The sequence below is a fragment of the Gossypium hirsutum genome, chromosome D07 (assembly GCF_007990345.1).
Source record: "Gossypium hirsutum isolate 1008001.06 chromosome D07, Gossypium_hirsutum_v2.1, whole genome shotgun sequence".
Taxonomy (NCBI): Eukaryota; Viridiplantae; Streptophyta; class Magnoliopsida; order Malvales; family Malvaceae; genus Gossypium; species Gossypium hirsutum.
The window spans coordinates 20,853,340-20,875,247 of NC_053443.1; the positions used below are offsets into that span (position 1 = coordinate 20,853,340).

Below are 21,908 nucleotides of genomic sequence, written 5' to 3' on the forward strand. Positions count from 1 at the left end.
ACCATTTCAACTCGACCCGCGACCTCTAGAAGCAGGCATAGATCTTTGGGAAGTAACATGTGTAGCACTTTCATTCTTTGGACAATCTCTAACAAAATGTTTTGTAGATCCACAGCGAAAACAACCTTGAGTTAACTTCCAGCATTCACCATGGTGCTTTTTCCCACAGTACTCATAATTTGGAATATTAGTATCCCTAAATAGACCTCGCACACTACCCGTAGATACAGTCAATTGTCTATAACGATTTCTATCAGTTCTATCCGACTTAAAATTTGATCTCCAACTACCACGAAATTCTTTTGATATTTTCGGTTGTGGATTTGAACTTGTAGCTCCGGGACGCTTTCCAACAGTGCGAATATTCTCAGTCTTTTTATCAAAACCAAGAACTTGTTCCACCATTCTTGCCCGTTCCACTAAATCTACAAACTCAGTGATTCTATGTGATAACATCTGTACTCGTAACTCATCACGTAAACCACATAGAAATCGCTTGCAGCTGTCTATTTCAGTCGGCACAAACTCAGTAACATACCGACTAAGTCGTGAAAATTCTCATTCATAATCAACCACAGACATTTCTCATTGTTTCAGCATCAAGAACTCTTGTTTTATGTCTTTGATATACAATTCACCAATATATTTCTTTTGAAATTCCTTTTGGAAAAATTCCCAATTTACCTGACCTGCAGATACATGACGTGTCACTAATTACCACCAGGTATATGCTTTTCCTTGCAATAGAGAAACAACACATATTAAACTATCATGTGGGTTGCATTTAAATTGTTTCAAGATACGTTTAGTGGATTCAATCCAAATTGTAGTTGCAGAAGGATCAACTCCTTTCAACCCCAAGAATTCAGTTGCACCATACTTACGAATTCTTTTATCGGAGCTTGACGAACAATAGGGGTAGATGTTGTAGCGGATGTGGTTCCTGCCACTCTCTGCAGAGCATCAACAATAACTCTAAGTAATTGTGAATTATCTCTTTCCCCAATCTTACCTCGTTCAACATTAGGTTGTTGAGTACTAACTGGATTAACACTCAGTGTTGCCAATTTGGTTTCATCTAATTCATTAGAAACATCATCTCCGATATACATCTCTTGATCAACATCATCATTATAATCATCCAACATTTTCAACTATAAAAAATACAAATATATATCAACATCCAAATCCTGACTCAATTCGACTCAATTATGACATCTACCTCTATACTCAAGTTCGAGCTCGATTTAGTCCGAGAATCGTCTAAACCTGCCAAGCTTTGATTCCATCAAATTGTAACACCCCTAACCCATATCTGTTGCCAAAATAGGGTTTCAGAGCATTACCGATAAAACAAACATAATTTAAAAACATTTCATATTATAAAATATTCAAGTCAAAACCAATCAAACTCGTACATATTGTCCCCTATTCATGCCCTCGAGGCCCAAAATACGTGTTAGAAACATATCGAGACTAATTCAAAAACTCAAGAAATTTTTCGCGAAATATTAAAAATTTTCAAAATTGCAAGGTTCACACGGTCGTGTGGTCAGGCTGTGTGACTCACACGGTCAGGAGACACGCTCGTGTCTCAAGCCGTATGGGCAATCGAAATAGGGACACATGGCCGTGTCCCAGCTCGTTTCTATACCCGTGTAACTCTCTAACTTGGGTTACATGGCCAAGCCACACGCCCGTGTGCTTTTTCGAAATGGCTTCACAAGCCCGTGCGCTAGCCGTGTGTCTCACACGACCCAATCACACCCCCTTGTGTCTAGCCGTGTAGACTCAAAATGTACCTTAAATAACAAGTTTACCATTCCCTGCAAGTTTGGACAATAAGAAACTCAAAAATCATTCATTTAACCAATTCAAAATACGATCAAACACATCCAAAACATGTCAAAACAACCATCCAAGGTGCCTAACCAATGTAGCCTCATTGGTACCAAAATTATATCATCAAATCATATGATCAAAGTGTCATTCAAGTACAAATTATAAACTTACCTAATTTATTTCATTTTACCTAGTTTAAGAACACTTAAACACCAATTTAACATGCTATAATAAAACTTCAAAAACAAACACATGTGTATATATATCAAGCCAATATTAAACTTATAACCTCATTTACATTCAATCCATAAAATAACTATTGATTAGACACCCTAGGTACATGTCGACACAAAAAAAGATAAACATCACCATTTTTGAGTACGAGACCCTTGTTGGATGCTGAATCGGCGATCAAAATTAAGTAGCCAACATGCGCACGGAAAATAAAATTGTACGCTGAGTAAAACTCAGTGGTATTTCTATAATCCGAATATTTAAAGCCAAAACAATATAATGTGCATATGTTAATTATAAATACAATTGAATATTTAAAACCACATTTATTCATACAATGGCATTAGCGATACATTACTCAATTCATGAATACATCATTATATACCATACTCAATTTTCATCACTTGTTATATATAATAGCTTTTCACAATTTGGTACACATACCATTTAAACAACAATATTGTTCATTACATATCCAATTCATGAATACACAATTCATGTGTCTCATTTTCATTTTGTAAACAATATAATTTAATATCAATCGTAGTACCATTTCAATTAATTATCCCTATTAACACGAGTTGGACTCGGACAGATACACGGATCCAACCAAAACACACCAGTTTGGCACCTAGTGCGTCATCGAATAATTCAAAGTAATAAATTGACACCCAGTGTCTCATCGACTAAATCGAAGTAAATTGGCACCCAGTGCCTCATTGAAACACACCAGTTTGGCATCCAGTGCGTCATCGAATAATTCAAAGTAATAAATTGACACCCAGTGTCTCATTGGCTAAACCGAAGTAAATTGGCACCTAGTGTCTTATTGAATTAATCCGAAGTAACAAATTGACACCCAGTGTCTCACCGACTCGAAGTCGAAGAAATCCTTGAACTCTTCCAATCATATGACATGCCATCTATATTCGACTTAGCCTGATACAGTTAATAGAGCTTAATTTCACATTTCAGATATAATCAATATCTAATACTGATTTTTCATATAATCACATAATTACATATATAATCATTTCAATTAAAGAATCAATCCATTCAATATATATATCTACCAATTCAATTCATTCAATCAATTATCAAAATATCAATTACTTACCTCGACACTTACCATATACATTAAATAAAAATTACAACAATTAATAACTAGTTTCGGATTATAGAAATACAAACTAGAATTTTCGAGCTATTCCTCGTCGACTTTATCTTTTTCCTTTGTAGTCGAGGGTTCCGATATGATGTTAGCTACGAAATTAAAACAATTAAAAATCATCAATACAACACAATTCAATTTCATATTGAATATTTCAATTTTTACACAAATATTACCAAATTTCAAATTTAGTCCTTAAACCGAGACTAACTTTTATTCTTCACATTTAATTCTTTATTTTCATGCAAATTCCAATTTAGACTAAATTCAACTCCCTTTTTCGACATAAATTCCTAAATTTTAAAATTTTCACAATTTAGTCCCTATTACATAAAATTTACTATTTTTTTCTACAATTTAATCCTTTTTGATTTCTAATTTAAAAATATATGAGTTTAGTCCTTAATACTAACATTATTCAACATTAACATCATCTTAAAACTCAATAATTTTTTAAATTTTGACATGGGTCGGGTAGTATTTAATACCAGCATTCCAAAAATATAAAAATTACAAGAAAATGGACTGAATTGGCTAACCAATTGAGCTTGGAACTTTGAAACCCTAATTTTTCCTTCTTTCTTTTCTTTCTTTTTCTCCCTATTTCGTTTGGCTTTCTCTATTTCTTTCTTTCTCTTTCTCTTTCCTTTTTCTTTTTAGTTATTTGTTTTATTATAATAATATAATAAATTATTATATAATAATAAAATATATTTACTTAAGATTTAAGGTTTATTTTATAATATATATAATAAATTTTCACATGTTTAAAATCTTATGCCGCCTTATTTAATGCCAATAGCATAATTGCTTCTTTAGTCTCTTTAATTTTTCTTTAATCTATAATTCAACTTTCACCTTTTATGCAATTTAGTCCTTTTACCTAATTACTCTTAATTCAAACAAATTCCCCTAGCCAAAACCTAATTAACTACACAACTAGCTTCGTAAATATTTATAATAAATATTTTACGAGTCTGATTTACAGTAATGGAGTCTCAAAAATGTACTTTTCAACACCCGTGACTATCGGGTCTTTAGAATTCTATTTGCGTATTAAATTCAGATTTGGTTCCACTCGGGCTTACTAATTAGTTTAAATATTTAATTCTGATAGTAAGATAAACTTGTATTTTTAATATATTTATTTTTGGTTAATTATCGAAGAAAATACTATTAAATTTGAGTTTTTTTTATTAGGAATGAAGTTGGTGTGTTGAATTCAAACTCTTACAAAGATGGACTAAATTGAAACAAAAAGCAAAGAGAAGGGCTTGATTGAAAGATTGCAGATGATTGGATAAAGATTGAAGGATTTTTGATATTGTTAAAACTCTGTAATTAGTTTAAATTTAATCTCTAGTTTAAATTTTATTTTTAAATTATTTATTTAGTGATAACATTTTGGAAAAATCTAGCAAAATTTTAGCACTAAAAGTGTGTATAAATACCTAGTTGCTACAACCAATTAAACACACACTTGACTTTCAATTCTTTTTCTTTTACTTTCAACTTTTTAGTTTAATTACCTTCCAAGGCCCTTCCCTTTTCCATCTTTCACAATTCTATTTAAACCATTTATTTTCTAGCATGATTCTTTCCATGATTAACTAAACCCTTTTTAACCTTGGCCCGGTTATCGCTTCAACAAAGTAATCTTGAGATATGAACCCACGCTAAATACTTTGCAATTTGGTATTCGCTATCTCTCCTGTATATGGGATAGTACAATTTCATCCCTTAAAGTTGATTCGATTTCAAGTCAAAAAGAAAGTGTTGGGTTGGAATCGTTTGGCGTATAGTTGGGAAGTTGAGTCGGCCGTGCTATATTCAAAATCTCGTGAACAAATTGGCGTGTTCAATTGGAAAAAGCTAGTTGGATTCTGTCAAGGGAGATAGTGATCGAATTTAAACAACCCACACGGTTGAGGTCGTTAATTCGAGTTGGGATTTCCAGATCGCAAGGCTACGATATTCTTAAATTATGGGTATGTGCCACGTGGTTGAAAATTTGACAAGGGTCGATTTGCAGGTGATATGTGGTTGAAAAGTTGGCAGTTTGAGGGATCCTTGATTGCTATAATCAGCTTATCGCTTGAAAGAGAAAATCTATTTCAAGGATCGATTCAAGATTGGAGTACACCAAGGCTAGGGCTAAACTTAACAATATTTTATTTACTAATTTACTTTATTTGCTTAAATTTATTTTTGCAATTTCGATTCTGTTTTTATTTTATTTTATGACACTTTGTATTTCCTTATTTTATTATGTTTAACAATTTAAACACCCCATTTTTATTTTTTTCAACATTGCTACGCACAGGTCGTGGGCACGACTGTAACTGCGACAACGATTCTAGTCACGAAAAAAGGTGAAATTAGATAGCCAGTCCCTGTGGATTCAACCTTACTACTCTATACTGCATTACTGTTATTTTTTGTAGCAATTTATATTTGGTGGTTTCGACGCCCATCAAATTTTAGCGTCGTTACTGGGGATTGGTGAAATTTTCTAATTTTTGTTTGTTTTCTTTCTGACCATGTCAGAATTAGGGACTCTAGCATTTGAACCGGAGATAGAAAAGTTGGCTCGAACACTTCAAAGTGAAGCTATTCGACGCAGTAAACAACCACAACTCCAATTTGAAGAAGGATATTACATTGAAGATATTTACTCATCTGAAGATTTAGACAAAATGGAAGATCAAACTATACGTCAACTTGCAGCTACACCAAATGAACAACAACCACTATGCATAACTTATCCGGCAGGTGAAACACCGTTTGAGTTAAAGTCAGGATTAATACATTTATTGCATACTTTCCACGATTTGAAAATGAGAACCTCCATACTCATCTGAAAGAGTTCCACATGGTTTGTCTAAGCATGAAACCAAAAGGAGTAACTGAGGATCAAATAAAATTACGAGCTTCTCCTTTTTCATTACTCGACTCTATTTGAGAATGGTTGCTCTATTTACCTTTGGGATCTGCTAATACTTGGACTGATATGTCTCGATTATTTCTTGACAAGTTTTTTCCAGTAGTTCGAGCAGCCGAATTAATGAGGATTATAGTCGGAATACAACAAAAAGAAGCAGAATCACTCTATGAATATTGAGAGTGATACAAGAAGTTGTGCGCAAGTTACCCATAACATGGCATTCCTGAACAGTCGCTCTTACAGTATTTCTACAAGGGGATACTCCCAATGGAAATGAAAATGCTAGATGCCACTAGTGGAGGGGTTCTTGTGAACATGACTCCCTAAAGAGCTAGGGAATTAATTTCGACTATGGCTGCAAATTTTCAACAGTATCGACCACCTATTAAACCTACGAGAAGGGTTCATAAGCCAAGCATTCCTTCCATAATAAATAAGATTGATGAACTTACTAATATGGTTAAAAATATTCTTGCAGGATAGACGAAGCCAGCTCAGTTGTGCGGGATTTATTCTAAGCTTGATCATCCTACCACCTCGTGCCCGATTTTACTTGAGGATACAACTGCACAAGTAAATGTCATTGAGAACTTCTTATGGCCACCTTAAAGGCGTTACGATCCATATTCAAACACGTACAATGCGGGGTAGAGGGATCACCCAAACCTGAACTATGGATCGGATCCTTGATATAATCAATAATATTAACCAAGACCACCTCCGCCTCAACTGTATCAACCTCCAAAGTCGTCTCTTGAATCCATAAGAAATTGATCAGCAAATAAGTAAGTTACCACTTACGGTTAGTCGTTTGGAGAACCAAAGAAAATTTCCATCTCAAACCAAGTCGAACCCACGTCAAAATGAAAGTGCAGTGACTGTAAAAGATGGAACAATGTTAGAACTAGTTTTTGGCATGAGTCATGACCACGACGTTGAACAGGAAACTGAACCAGTAACTCCCATTGAGCTAGCGCCTCATAAACCATTTGTTGTACCTCCCATATCTTGGAAGGCTTGCCCAAGTTAAAAAGGAACGATAGGAAAAAGACATCCTTGAGACATTCCGGAAGGTAGAAATTAATATTCCTTTACTTGATCCTATTAAACAGGTTCCAGGCTATTCGAAATTTTTGAAAAAATTCTTCAGCGACAAAAAAAGGTTCCAAGGAAACGAATAGGTGAATGTGGGAGAAAATGTTTTTGCAGTGCTACAAAGGAAAATCCTGCCTAAGTGTAAGGACCAATGTATGTTTTTTTATATCCTGCAAAGTAGGTAATATTGGCATAAATAAAGCCATGTGTGATTTGGGAGCATTTATTAATGTAATGCCTTTATTTATTTTTAAATTTCTAAACATGGGTCCTTTGAAAGAAACATGGGTGATTATTCAATTGGCAGACAGGTCATGCGTATATCTAGAAGGGGTGCTGAAAGATGTCCTCGTAAAGGTAAATGAACTAATTTTTCCTGTAGAATTTTACAACATTGAAATGGAGGATGGGCACTCAAAAAATATTTCTGATATTCTACTCGGGAGACCATTCTTAAGTACCGCACGTACAAAGATTGATGTTTGAAGTGGAACCCTCACTATGGAATTTGACGGTGAGGTGGTAAAATTTAATGTTTATAAGGCGATGGGCCAACCCAACACAATGTCAAATATTTCTAGTGATGATATTATTGGACCACTAACGAAATTTCATTTTGAGTATCATAAAGGGGATGGATTAGAAACTGTACTTTCTAAGAGTTTAGACCTCAATATGATGGATAAATTAGAGGAGATAATGACATTCAGAGAACTGATTCGAGAAACCATCGTTCTATTGGATACTCCTCAATTTTCTAGAAGCGAAGGTAAGTACTTTGAACTTTCTCCTTCTAAAACTAAATTGTTGCCTTCTATTTTGCAGGCCCCAGAGATAGAGCTTAAACCATTGCGAAAACACTTGAAGTATGCCTATTTAGGTAATGGAAAACTTTACCAGTAATAGTTTCCAGTAAAATTTTAGGATTGGAAGAGGAGAATTTAATTCGAGTCTTGAGAGACTACAAAGGGGTTATCGGATGGACGATTGCCAACATAAAAGGGTTAAGACCCTCAACTTGTATGCATAGAATACCGATAGAAGAAAATGAAAGCCCAAAGAGAGAAGTTCAAAAATGCCTTAATCCACCAATGATAGAGGTTTTCAACAAGGAAGTTCAAAAGCTTCTAGATGCCAGAATGATCTATCCAATTTCTGATAGTAATTGGGTCAGCCCAATTCATGTGGTACCCAAGAAAACTGGTATGACTGTAATGAAATATGCAACAGGAGATTTAGTTTCCACTCGAGTCCAAATGGGTAGAGAGTCTGTATAGATTATAAGAAGTTAAACTCTTTAACTCGAAAAGACCACTTTCCATTTTCTTTTATTGATCAAATGTTAGAACGTTTAGTGGGAAAAACTCACTACTATTGTCTTGATGGTTATTTAGATTTTTTCCAAATTCCAGTGGCATCTAATGACAAAGAGAAAACAATGTTTACATGTTCTTTTAGCACGTTCGCCTACAGATGGATGTTGTTGGGACTTTGCAATGCACCAGCCACATTCTAGAGGTGTATGGTAAGTATATTTTTTGACTATATCGAGAAAATAATTGAGGTATTTATGGACGATTTTATAATTTATGGTAATTCTTTCAATAAATGTTGTCAAACCTTGTTAAAATTTTAGAGAGATGCCTAGAATTTAATCTAATTCTTATTTATGAAAAATGTCATTTTATGGTAGATAAAGGTTTGATTTTAGGGCATATTGTTTACACTGATGGGTTCATGACCGATAAGGTCAAAACTGATGTTATCAATTCACTTCCATACCCCACAACTATGAGGGAAATTCATTTTTCTCTTGGTCATGCAGGTTTACAGGCGCTTTATTAAGGACTTTTTTAAGATTTCGAGACTGCTCTACAATCTATTGCAAAGAGATAAAGAGTTTGAATTTGATCAAGCGTACAAAGACGCGTTCAACACTCTAAAAAAAGCTTGTTTCGACTCTTATAGTACATCCGCCAAATTGTGACTACCCTTTCGAGCTCATGTGCGATGCAAACAACCAAAATGTAGGAGTTGTCTTTAGGCAAAGAATTGGGAAGAAACCTCACATCATATCCTATGCCTCTAAAACATTAGATGCTGCCTAGAGCAATTACTTGACTACTGAAACAAATTATTAGCCATTGTTTTTGCTTTGGAAAATTTAGATCGTATTTATTAGGCATTAAAGTTATTTTTTTTACCATGCAACGTTGAAATATTTGATCGAAAAAAAGAGGCAAAACCTAGGCTGATTCGATGGATTCTTCTCTTACAAGATTTCAATATCGAAATTAAGGACAAGAAAGGAAGTGAGAACTTTGTAGCTGATCATTTGAGTTGAATTCTCTCCTCAAAAGATGACACACCTCTTAAAGATGACTTCTTGGATAAAAGTCTTTTGGCAGCTCAGATAGTTTACCCATGGTTTGCAGATATGGTAAATTACCTCGCTATAGATATTGTTTCTTCAAACTTATCACATTCTAAAAAAGGCAAGCTCAAAAGAGTTTCACGATATTATATTTGGGACAACCCATACCTATGGAAACACTGCTTTGATCAGGTAATTCGACGAGGTGTCGTAGAAACTGAGGTACAATTTGTCCTTTCTTTTTTTCATTCTTATGCTTGTGGAGGGAATTTCGATCCTAAATGCACCTCACATAAGGTACTTGAGTTTGGGTTATTTTGGCCACACATTTATCGTGACGCTTGTTTATTTTGTGAAACGTGTGAGAAATGTCAAAAAGTAGGGAATTTAAGTCGAAAAAAAGAGATGCCCCTAACACCTATACATGTATGCGAAATTTTTGATGTGTGGGGCATCGATTTCATGGGACCGTTTGTTTCATCATTTAATAATGTTTACATTATTCTCACTGTAGGTTACATATCTAAATGGGTAGAAGCTAAAGCTACCCGACATGCCGATGCTAAAATTGTAGTGAATTTTCTAATGAACTCTATTTTTTCAAGGTTTGACACACCGAGAGCATTAATCAACGATCAAGGAAGTCATTTCTACAACAAGGTAATTGATACTCTATTGAAAAAGTATGGGGTGACACAACGTGTGGCCACGGCTTATCACCCATAAACAAATGGTCTAGCGGATGTTTCGAACCGAGAAATAAAGTCAATTCTGGAAAAGACCATGAAACCAAATAGGAAAGACTAGAGCTTACATTCAAACGATGCATTGTGGGAGTACCATACTTCTTTCAAGGGATCCATAAGAATGTCCCTTTACCGACTCATATTTGGCAAACCGTGCCACCTTCTAGTAGAGTTAGAACATAAGGTATTTTGGGCAGTAAAAAGATGCAACATGGAGTTAGACGTCGTAGGTAATTATCAAAAATTAGATATTTAAGAGCTTGAAGAGATTCAACATGACACATTTGAAAATGCCTAAATTTATAAAGACAGAACCAAGGCGTTTCATGACGAAAGAATATCTCGCAAAAAAATTTAAATTGGTCAAAAAATGTTACTTTATAATCCAACGTTGAGGATTTTTGTAGGTAAACTTCGAACCAAATGGCTTGGTCCTTTTGTTGTTACTAAACTATTTCCTCATGGTGTAGTCAAAATTAAAAACGAGGAGTCCGGGAAATATTTGAAAGTCAATGGACAAAGGTTAAAACCCCTTTATGCGAATTTTCAAGTACACGTGGTAGAGGAATTATTTTTTGAGGAGCCGAACGATTAAATTTTCTAGGTCGTCGAGCTAACGACGTTAAACAAAAATGCGTTATTCAAAACATGAAAATATACATACTTTTTCATGCCCTTTTTAACTTAAATTCATGCAGTTTCGGTAAAATACTTGTAAAAAAATAAATAATTATTATAAAATAATTATTTTACACTAAAATTATGAACATTTTGAATATTGATTAATTTTATATCAAATTTTGATTAATTTTGCTTATTTTCGATAGATTTGCATAAAGGGCGAAAAATGGCTCAACAAACACTGCTAGAAGCACAAAACCGAGAAGCAATTTTAAAGCATCAAGACGAAATAATTTTTGTCAGCCTAAGACGGTCCAAATTATGTGTATTAGTTCATAATATAATTAATTTTAATTTTAATCCAATCGAATTTGGGTTAAATGAATTATTATTAATTAATTATGAAAAGTGGCCCAGTTAAGCTGAACCGAGAAAATCGAACCAATTGAGCACTAAGCAGCCCAAAACCGTCCCACATGCTAACCCGATCAGCTTGTTTTGCTGATTATTTAACTTGCAAAGTGGCCCTTGAAGACTCCTTCAAATTGCATTCAAACCCCTCCACTATTTGTGCCTTTCTAGATTTGCCCCTACTTTAAAATAGCAAGTTTGAATTCTTCAAACTTGCCACATGTGTGGCTGGCCATGGGGGGACTCTATGGCTGCTGATTTTTGCTAATTTTAGCAGCCATCTCAACCTATAAATACCCCCCTTAACTGCTTACTTCAAACACATCTCAACCCTTCTCATCTCTTCACTTTTCTCTCATTTTTCTCTCTTCATTCCCTTCCATTTTTCTTCATTTCCTTCCCCTATTCCCTTGCCGATTTCACCTCTTGAAAAAGAGCCAATCAACCACCATTTGGAGCAGCATTCAAGTGTTCATGGAAGCCTTGGTTTAACAAGATAAACATGAGTTAACAAATTACCGAGTTGCCGTGAATTTAATCTAACAATACTATGTCATCTTGATTAAAATCATCTTTTGAAATCGTGCATTGGAACTTTTATTTTATTTTATTTTACTTATTTAAAATCCTAGTTTTTAATCACCTCCTGAACTCAAAATATTTTTCTTCACCAAAATGTTTTTAAAATTGCAGTCATACGACATTTACTTGTCACTTTATTACTTGTTGCGATTGTGTACACTTGCACATTTCCATCATTCTAAGGTTTTGGCGTCGTTGCCGAGGACTATTTTAAAAAGTCATTATTTGTGAATTTGTTAGTTTTGCATTTTGGTTTATTTTTCTGTTTAATTTTAACTTAATTAATTTTTATGTGATTATTTCAGGTGTTTATGAGTATTGATCGAATTATCGATTTACTCCCTATAGAACCTGAGATTGAAAGAACTTTTCAGCAGTGAAGAAGACAAACAAGTCAGAGAAGGACCAAAGAGATGAACCTTGAAAATTTGAATCGAGGAAACGGAGCAGACCCTGCTCAAAATCCTATCCTTATTGCTAATGATAGGGATAGAGCTCTAAGATAGTATGCCATGACAGTGTTTCATGATCTTAATCTGGGTATTAGGAGACCCGAAATCGAGGCACAATAATTTGAGCTGAAGCCAGTCATATTCCAGATGCTTTAGACAGTGTGCCAATTCAGTGGAATGCCTACCAAAGATCCTCATCTTCACTTAAGACTGTTTATGGAGGTGGGCGATTCTTTCAAGTTAGCCAGGGTACTTGAAGATGCATTACGATTGACGCTATTCTCGTATTCACTGAGGGACAGAGCTCGAGCCTGGTTTAACTCATTGCCACCAAATTCAATTTCCCCATGGCAAGAGTTAGCAGAAAGATTCCTCATGAAGTATTTCCTCATGAAGTATTTCCTGCCTAGCAAGAATGCTATGTTGTGGAACGAGATCACTTCTTTCCAACAAATGGATGATGAATCCTTGTATGAGGCATGGGAAAGGTACAAAGAATTACTACGGAAGTGCCCTTATCATGGAATCCCACATTGCATCCAACTTGAGATGTTTTACAATGGACTTAATGCCCACACGAGGATGGTAGTGGACGCTTCTGCTAATGGTGCTGTCCTTTCTAAGTCTTATAATGAGGCTTATGAAATCATTGAGAGGATTGCCAGCAACAATTATCAATGGCCAACCAATTGAGTAGCGTTAGGAAAATAAGTCGCTAGAATACATGAAGTAGACGCTCGTATCTCAAGTAACCTCAATATCCTCAATGCTTAAAAATTTTACCACTAATGGGTTTAATAGTTTGGCAGCACAACCACCGAATCAATTTGGAAATGTAGCCTGTGTATATTGTGGGGAAGGACATTTGTTCGAAGAATTTCCATCGAACCAAGAATCTGTGTATTACATGGGTAGCCAGAACAAAAATCGAGGAAGACAAGGAATACAATCAAATTTCTATAACCCATCGTGGCAAAACCACCCGAATATTTTCTGGAGTAACCAATGGGCTGGAACCAGTAACACTTACGCCCAACCTAGACCGACCCAGCCACCTGGTTTCCCTCAACAAGATTAGAAACCAACCCAAGCTGAACTGTTCAATAGCTTAGAAAACCTATTAAAGGCATACATGGAAAAAAATGACGTCACTTTGAGGAATTTAGAGAATCAAATGAGCCAGCTTGGAATTGAACTCAAAAACCGACCACAAGGTGCTTTACCTAGTGATACAGAGAATCTGAGAAATCCAAGAAAGGAGCATTGTAAAGCGTTGGCATTAAGGAGCAGAAAGATATTAGAGCCCAACGCCGTTGAAGTTGAAAAGGAGCCAGCTGATGCTCAAGGTTCAGAGGAAGTTTAACCGAGTGTTGAGATTCTAATTTTACCAAAACCTGAATCTGTAAAATTTGATAAGGTAACTTTGAACTAGTTAATTATGATAAACTAACAACTTCGTTAGATGTAGAATTGCCACAAAAGACGAATCAATTAGTTCCAGTAAAGAAGCCTCCAGCACCCTACCCTCAAAGACTTCAGAAGCAGAAGTAGGAAATTCAATTCAAAAAGTTCCTAGACGTACTCAAGCAACTTCATATCAACATCTTGTTGGTTGAAGCACTTGAACAAATGCCGAACTATGTCAAATTTATGAAGGATATCCTGTCTAAAAAATGAAGACTTGGAGAATTTGAGATGGTAGCCCTGACAAAGGAATGCAGTGCATAACTTTAAGACAAACTACCCGACAATTAAGTACTTACTTTCCAAGATGAAGTACATACATCAAGAGTGTTTATACGGACCCTTCAGCAATTAAGTACTTACTTGCCAAGATTATGCTCTTGGGGTTCCAACTCTTGTGAACACATGCTTCTGCAAAAACTTCATCACAACCTTAGCATGGTTTGTCGGATATGCCTCAGCATCAACCCATTTAGACACGTATTTTACTGCTACCAATATGTACTTATGACCAAAAGACGGAGGGAAAGGATCGAGAAAGTCAATACTCCAAACATCGAATAATTCTACCTCAATGATGTTTGTTTGAGGCATCTCATTTCTGTTGATGAAATTTCCAACCCTTTGGCATCGATCACAACTCCTTACGTAAACAATCGCTTCCTTAAATAATGTTGGCTAAAAGAACCCGGCTTGTAATAGTTTGGCCGGAGTACGTGTACCTCCGAAGTGTCCCCTACTCAAAGTTGAGTAGTAATGATATAGAATCTAATCTACTTCATCTTCTACCATGCATCTCCTGATCATTCGATCTGCAGACTTTTTAAACAAGTATGACTCTTCCCAGAAATAGTACTTCATATCGTGAAGGAAAATTTTCTTTTGATGATACGTCTTATCAATCAGCATCAAACCACAAGCTAAATAGTTAGCAATATCATCAAACCAAAGGGTATTATAGACATGATTTACCTTAAGTATATGTTTATCTGGAAATGTCTCCTGGATGGGTATAAGTGGAGAATCCCTTTCTTACGGCTCCAATCTAGACAAGTGGTCTACTACTTGGTTTTTTTACTCCTTTCGATCTTGGATTTCTAGATCAAACTCTTGAAGTAGAAGTACCCATCGGATCAGTCTCGGCTTAGCGCCTTTCTTGGTAAGTAAGTACTTAATTACCGAGTGGTCTGAATAAAGAGTTACATTGGTACCTACAAGATAAGATCAAAACTTGTTAAAAGAAAACACAATAGCAAGTAACTCTTTCTTTGTTACCGTATAATTCAGTTGCGCTCCTGTCAGAGTTTGACTTGCATAATAGATGGGATGAAAAAATTTGTTCCTTCGCTGGCCCATGATAGCTCCTATCGCAAAGTCACTTGTGTCACACATCAATTCAAATGACAAATCCCAGTCTGGTGTGACGATTATGGGTGCCGAAACTAACCGTCTCTTTAAATCTTTGAAAGTTCTTAAGCACTCCTCATCAAATTTGAACATTGTGTCCTTCTCCAATAATTTGCATAAATGTTTAACAATTTTGGAGAAGTCTTTGATAAATCTTCGATAGAAATCGACGTGGCCCAAAAAGCTCCTAGCACCCTTTACAGATGTTAGAGGTGGGAGTTTCTCAATAACTTCTACCTTTGCTTTATCTACCTCGATTCCATGTCTCGTTATCTGATACCCTAGAACAATACCTCTCGTGTCATGAAATGACACTTTTCCCAGTTGAGTACGAGGTTTGTTTCTTCGCATCGCCTTAGTACCTTGGCTAGATTGGCTAGAAAATCATCATATGTATTTCCGAATACTAAAAAATCATCCATAAAGACTTCCAAGTATATCTCAATTATATCACTAAAAATAGACATCATACAACTTTGAAATGTAGCAGGTGCATTACATAAAACAAATGGCATGCGTCTAAATGCAAATGTACCGTACGAGCAGATGAATATTGTCTTGTGTTGATCTTCCGATGCTACACTAATCTAATTATACCCTGAGTATCCATCGAGAAAATAGTAAGAGTCTCGCCTTGCAAGTCTATCCAGCATCTGGTCCAAAAATGGCAAAGGAAAGTGATCTTTCCTAGTTGCTTTGTTCAGCTTCTGGTAATCAATGCAAATTCTCCATCCCGTAACCATTCTAGTCGGTATCAGCTCATTATTCTTGTTCTTAATGACCGTAATACCTCCTTTCTTTGGTACGCACTGGATCAAACTTACCTACGAACTGTCTGAGATGGGGTAAACTATACCCCCATCTATCCACTTGATGATTTCCTTTTTTACCACGTCCTTCATGATGGGGCTCGGTCTTCATTGTCCATCAATCGTCCCTTTTTTACCATCTTCTAGGATGATCTTGTGCATTCATACAGACGAACTAATACTGCAAATGTCAGATATGGTCCATCCGATAGCCTTCTTGAATTGTTTCAATACTAGAATGAGTTCCTTTTCTTGCTCAATGGTTAATTCCGCTGAAACAATCATAGGCAAAGTAGAAGCGTTACCTAAATAAACATATTTTAAATGTGAAGGAAGTACCTTGAGTTCTAATTTAGGTAGCTCCTCGATTGACGCTTTTGGTTGGGCATAATCCCTATTCTCTAACTCCAAATATTCAAAGCGGGATCGCAGATTAAATCCCCTTTGATTAGCTTCTAGTAAAGCTAAGTATTCATCCCCCTCTTAATCATTTGGAGGCTCCAATGTCAAAATTTGTTCCAATGGGTCTTCAACATAGTTGAGTTCCTTTTCCATGATTAATTCCTCTAAATCAAAAAACTGCAGAACAATCATCAATTGTGTTAGGAAATTGCATAAACTTAAAACTATTAAATGTTACCTGATCATCCTGAACACGCATAGTAAGCTTGCCCTTCTACACATTAATAAGGGTTATTCTGGTTGCTAGGAAAGACCTTCCTAGGATGATTGACACTTCTTTGTCTGCTTCAAAGTCTAGAACCACAAAGTCAGCAGGAAAAATAAATTTGTCTACACGTACCAATACGTCCTCGATTTTTCCTTCTGGATGTGCTAAGGATCGATCTGCTAATTGAAGTGTAACTGTAGTAGGTCTAACTTCACCTATCCTCAACTTCCTAAATATTGATATGGGCATCAAGTTGATACTCGCACCCAAGTCACATAATGCCTTACCACAATATGTTGCTCCAATGTTGCAAGGTATAGTAAAACATCCAGGATCCTTCAACTTTGGGGGTAGTTTATCTTGAAGATATACACTGCATTCCTTTGTTAGGGCTACCATATCAAATTCTCCAAGTCTTCATTTTTTAGACAAGATATCCTTAATGAATTTGACGTAGTTTGGTATTTGTTCAAGTGCTTCAACCAACGGAATGTTGATATGAAGTTGCTTGAGTACGTCTAAGAACTTTTTGAATTGAATTTCCTACTTCTGATTCTGAAGTCTTTGAGGGTAGGGTGGTAGAGGCTTCTTTACTGGAACTGGTTGATTCGTCTTCTGTGGCAATTTTGCATCTAACGAAGTTGTTAGTTTATCAAAATTAGCTACTTTACAGATTCACGTTCAGGTTAAACTGGAATTTCAACACTCGGTTGAACTTCCTTTGAGCCTTGAGCATCAGTTGGCTCATTTTCAACTTCGATGGTGTTGGGCTCTAATATCTTTTCGCTCCTTAATGTTAACGCTTTACAATGCTCATTCTCTAGATTTCTCAAATTCTCCGTATCACTAGGTAAATCACCTTGTGGTCGATTTCTGAGTTTAGTTGCAAGCTAGCCTATTTGATTCTCCAAATTCCTTAGAGTGGCGTCATTATGTATGCCTTCAATAGGTTCTTTAAGCTATTGAACGGTTCATCTTGGGTTGGTTTCTGAACTTGTTAGAGGAAACCAAGTGGCTGGGACGGTCTAGGTTGGGCATAAGTGTGACTGGTTCAGCCCCTTGGTTACTTTAGGAATAATTCGGGTGGTTTCACCACGATGGGTTATAGAAAGTAGATTGCAGTCCTTGCCTTTCTCGATTTTAGTTCTGGTTACCCATGTAATGCACGGATTCAGGGTTCGATTGACATTCTTCAAACAAATGTCCTTCCCCATTAGTGGTAAAATTTTTAAGCATTGAAGATATTAAGGATACCTGATATGCGAGTGAAGTAAGAGCGTCTACTTCATGTATTCCAGCTACTCGTCTTCTTGATGCTACTCGATTGGTTGACCATTGATAATTGTTGTTGGTAATCCTCTCAATGATTTCATAGGCCTCATTATAGGACTTAGAAATGAGAGCAGCATTTGCAAAAACGTCTACTACCATCCTCGTGTGGGCATTGAGACCATTATAAAACGTCTAAAGTTGGATGCAATGTGGGATTCTGTGATGAAGGCACTTCCGTAATAATTTTTTGTACCTTTCCCATGCCTCATACAAGGACTCATCATCCATTCGTTGGAAAGCAGTGATATTGTTCCTCAACTTAGCATTCTTGCTAAGCGGGAAATACTTCATCAGGAATCTTTCTACTAACTCTTGCCATGTGGAAATTGAATTTGGTGGCAATGAGTTCAACCAGGCTCGAGCTTTGTCCCTTAGCAAATATGGGAATAGCTTCAATCATAATGCATCTTTGAATACTCCGACAAACTTGAAAGAATCACTCACCTCCACAAACAGTCTTAAGTAAATATGAGGATCTTCGGTAGGCATTCCACTGAATTGGCCCACTGTCTAAAGGATCTGGAACATGACTGGCTTCAGCTCACATTGTTGTGCCTCGATTTCGGGTCTTTTAATACCCGGATTAAGATCATGAAACACTGGCACGGTATACTGTCTTAGAGCTCTATCTCTATCATCAGCAATAAGGATAGGATTTTGAGCAAGGTCTGCTCTGTTTCTTTGATTCAAAATTTCAAGGTTCATCTCATCGGTCCTTCTCTGACTTGTTTGTCTTCTTCGCTGTCAAAAAGTTCTTTCAATCTCAGGGTCTACAAGGAGTAAATCGATAATTCGATCAATACTCATAAACACCTAAAATAATCATAGAAAAATTAAATAAGTTCAAATTGAACAGAAAAATAAACCAAAATGCAAAACTAACAAATTCAAAAATAATGACTTTTTAAAACAATCTCCGGCAACAGTGCCAAAAACTTGCAACGAGGGAAATATGCAAGTGTACACAATCGCAACAAGTAATAAAGTGACAAGTAAATGTCGAGTTACCGTACCCACAGGGACTGTGAAAAGAATTATTTATGAATGCAATTTTAAAAACACTTTGGGGAAGAAAAATATTTTGATTTGAGGAGGTGATTAAAAATTAGGATTTTAACTAAGTAAAATAAATAAAAATAAAATAAAATTTCCAATGCACGATTTCAAAAGATGATTTTAATCAAGATGACATAATTGTGTTAGATTAATTACATTTCTTAACTTAGAATTACTAAACTCATGTTTATGTTGTTACGAATAAATTCACGGCAACTCGGTAATTTGCTAACTTATGAACATAGTTACTTACCAAAATCCATTTATCTCTTGACTATATCCCTATGTCAATTCAACCGATTAAACAAATTTTAATAAGCAAATGTGTTAATGCACATACATACTTATGAAATTAAAATAATCTGTTGTACATATCTCTATGCCAATTCAAACAATTAATTCGATCTCATAAGCACATAAAAGGTTACGTGAGGTAACAATGTATTTCTACCTTGAAATAGTTTAATCACAATAATCTTGCGAGTTATGCAAGGCTAATATATCGTTAGATACCGTTGCTAATTTAACCATTGGCTACCTTAGATGATTAAACATGCACTGATTAAGTATCATGTCAATTAATTACAATCTCAATTCGTTTAAATAATTAATTTATTAGTTACCTTACAATTGTAATGCAAGAATAACTTAGTCATGGTTTTACTTAATCAAATATCTTACTGAGGCCTATAACAACACAAACACAATTTTAATAAATTAAGTAGACGGAATGCAATGAACCTAACAAAAATTAAATTTAAGCCATATTAATTAAATTAAACATACCAACATCACAAATATTCATAGACATGTTCATCATAACAACAAAATTAAAAGGATATGGAACAAGAACCAAATCCGGTGATCCTTCGAGGCTTGACTAGTTATCTCTGCTCCTCCTTCTCTGCTTGTTCTTGTTGAATCGAGGCCTCTACGAACACTTGAATGCTGCTCCGAATGGTGGTTGATTGAATCTTTTTCAAGAGGCGAAATCGACAAGGGAATAGGGGAATGAAATGAAAAAAAAATTGAAGGGAATGAAGAGAGAAAAATGAGAGAGAAGTGAAGAGATGAGAAGGGTTGAGATGTGTTTGAAGTGAGTAGCCAAGGGGGTATTTATAGATTGATATGGCTGCTAAAATTAGCAAAAATCAGCAGCCATAGATTCCCCCCATGGCCGGCCACAAATGTGGCAAGTTTGAAGGATTAAAACTTGTTATTTTAAGGTAGGGGCAAATCTAGAAAGGCATAAATAGTGGAGGGGGTTTGAATGCAATTTGAAGGAGTCTTGAAGGGCCATTTTGCAAGTTAAATAATCAGCCAAACAAGCTGATCGGGTCAGCATGTGAGATGGTTTTGGGCTGCCCAGTGCTCAGTTGGTTTGGTTTTCTCGGTTCAGCTCAACTGGGCCACTTTTCATAATTAATTAATAATAATTCATTTAGCCCAAATTAGATTGGATTAAAATTAAAATTAATTATATTATGAATTAATACACATAATTTGGACCGTCTTAGGCTGAAAAAATTATTTAGTCTTGATGCTTCAAAATTGTTTCTCGGTTCTGTACTTCTAGTAGTGTCTGCCAAGCCGTTTTTCGCCCTTTGTACAATTCTGTCGAAAATATTTAGAATGAGTCAAAATTTGATATAAAATTAATTAAAATTAAACATGTTCATAATTTGAGTGTAAAATAATTATTTTATAATAATTATTTATTTTTTGACAAGTATTTTACTGAAACTGCATGAATTTGAGTTAAAAAGGGCATGAAAAAGTATGTATATTTTCGTGTTTCCAAACACACGGGCATGTAGCTTAGCCGTGTGACCCAAGTTAGTAAGCTACCTAAATTGGACACGGGCTGGGACACCACTAGGTGCCCCTATTACGAATGTCCACACGGCCTGGCCACACGGGCGTGTATCCCTTTCACCTAGGAAAATTTTTGAAATTTTGCAAAAAATTCTAAGTTCCCGGTTTAGTCTTGACTTGTTTCTAGTGCATAAATTGGGCTTCGAGGGCTCATATTAGGGATATTATGATTGAATATGTTTGATTTCGGATATGAACAGTAAATGTTATGAATTAACTGTATTTGATCTGTAAACTCCGGTAATACTCCATAACCCTGTTCCGGCGACAGATATGGGTTAGGGGTGTTACACAAGAGATAAATGGATTTTGGTAAGTAAGTATGTTCATAAGTTAGCAAATTACCGAGTTGTTGTGAATTTATTCTTAACAACATAAACATGAGTTTAGTAATTCTAAGTTAAGAAATGTAATTAATCTAACACAACTATGTCATCTTGATTAAAATCATCTTTTGAAATCGTGCATTGGAAAATTTATTTTATTTTTATTTATTTGCTTAGTTAAAATCCTAGTTTTTAAGCACCTCCTCAAATCAAAATACTTTTCTTCACCAAAGTGTTTTTAAAATTACAGTCATAAATAATTATTTTCACAGTCCCTGTGGGTACGATAACTCGACATTTACTTGCCACTTTATTACTTGTTGCGATTGTGTACACTGGCACATTTCCATGGTTCCAGTTATGGGAGGCAACCCACATTTATTTTCATTTAGTAATTTATTTTATTTATTTAATTTAATTTTGAATTCTAGTTTAGTTTGAAAATTAAATAAAATATTATTTTAATCCATTTGATTGTGATATGTCTAGAAGCATGG

The 21,908-nt window shown here is 35.4% G+C and overlaps 2 non-coding genes across 2 annotated transcripts; one reads left to right on the forward strand and one right to left on the reverse strand.

The window, feature by feature from the left end:
* Positions 1–12,892: 12,892 nt before the first annotated feature.
* Positions 12,893–12,999, reverse strand: LOC121219650 (small nucleolar RNA R71). The gene has a single exon (XR_005916540.1). It is a non-coding gene; the product is annotated as a small nucleolar RNA R71 (small nucleolar RNA).
* Positions 13,000–18,308: 5,309 nt separating this feature from the next.
* LOC121219697 (small nucleolar RNA R71) lies at positions 18,309–18,415 on the forward strand. Its single transcript, XR_005916588.1, has one exon. It is a non-coding gene; the product is annotated as a small nucleolar RNA R71 (small nucleolar RNA).
* Positions 18,416–21,908: the final 3,493 nt, after the last annotated feature.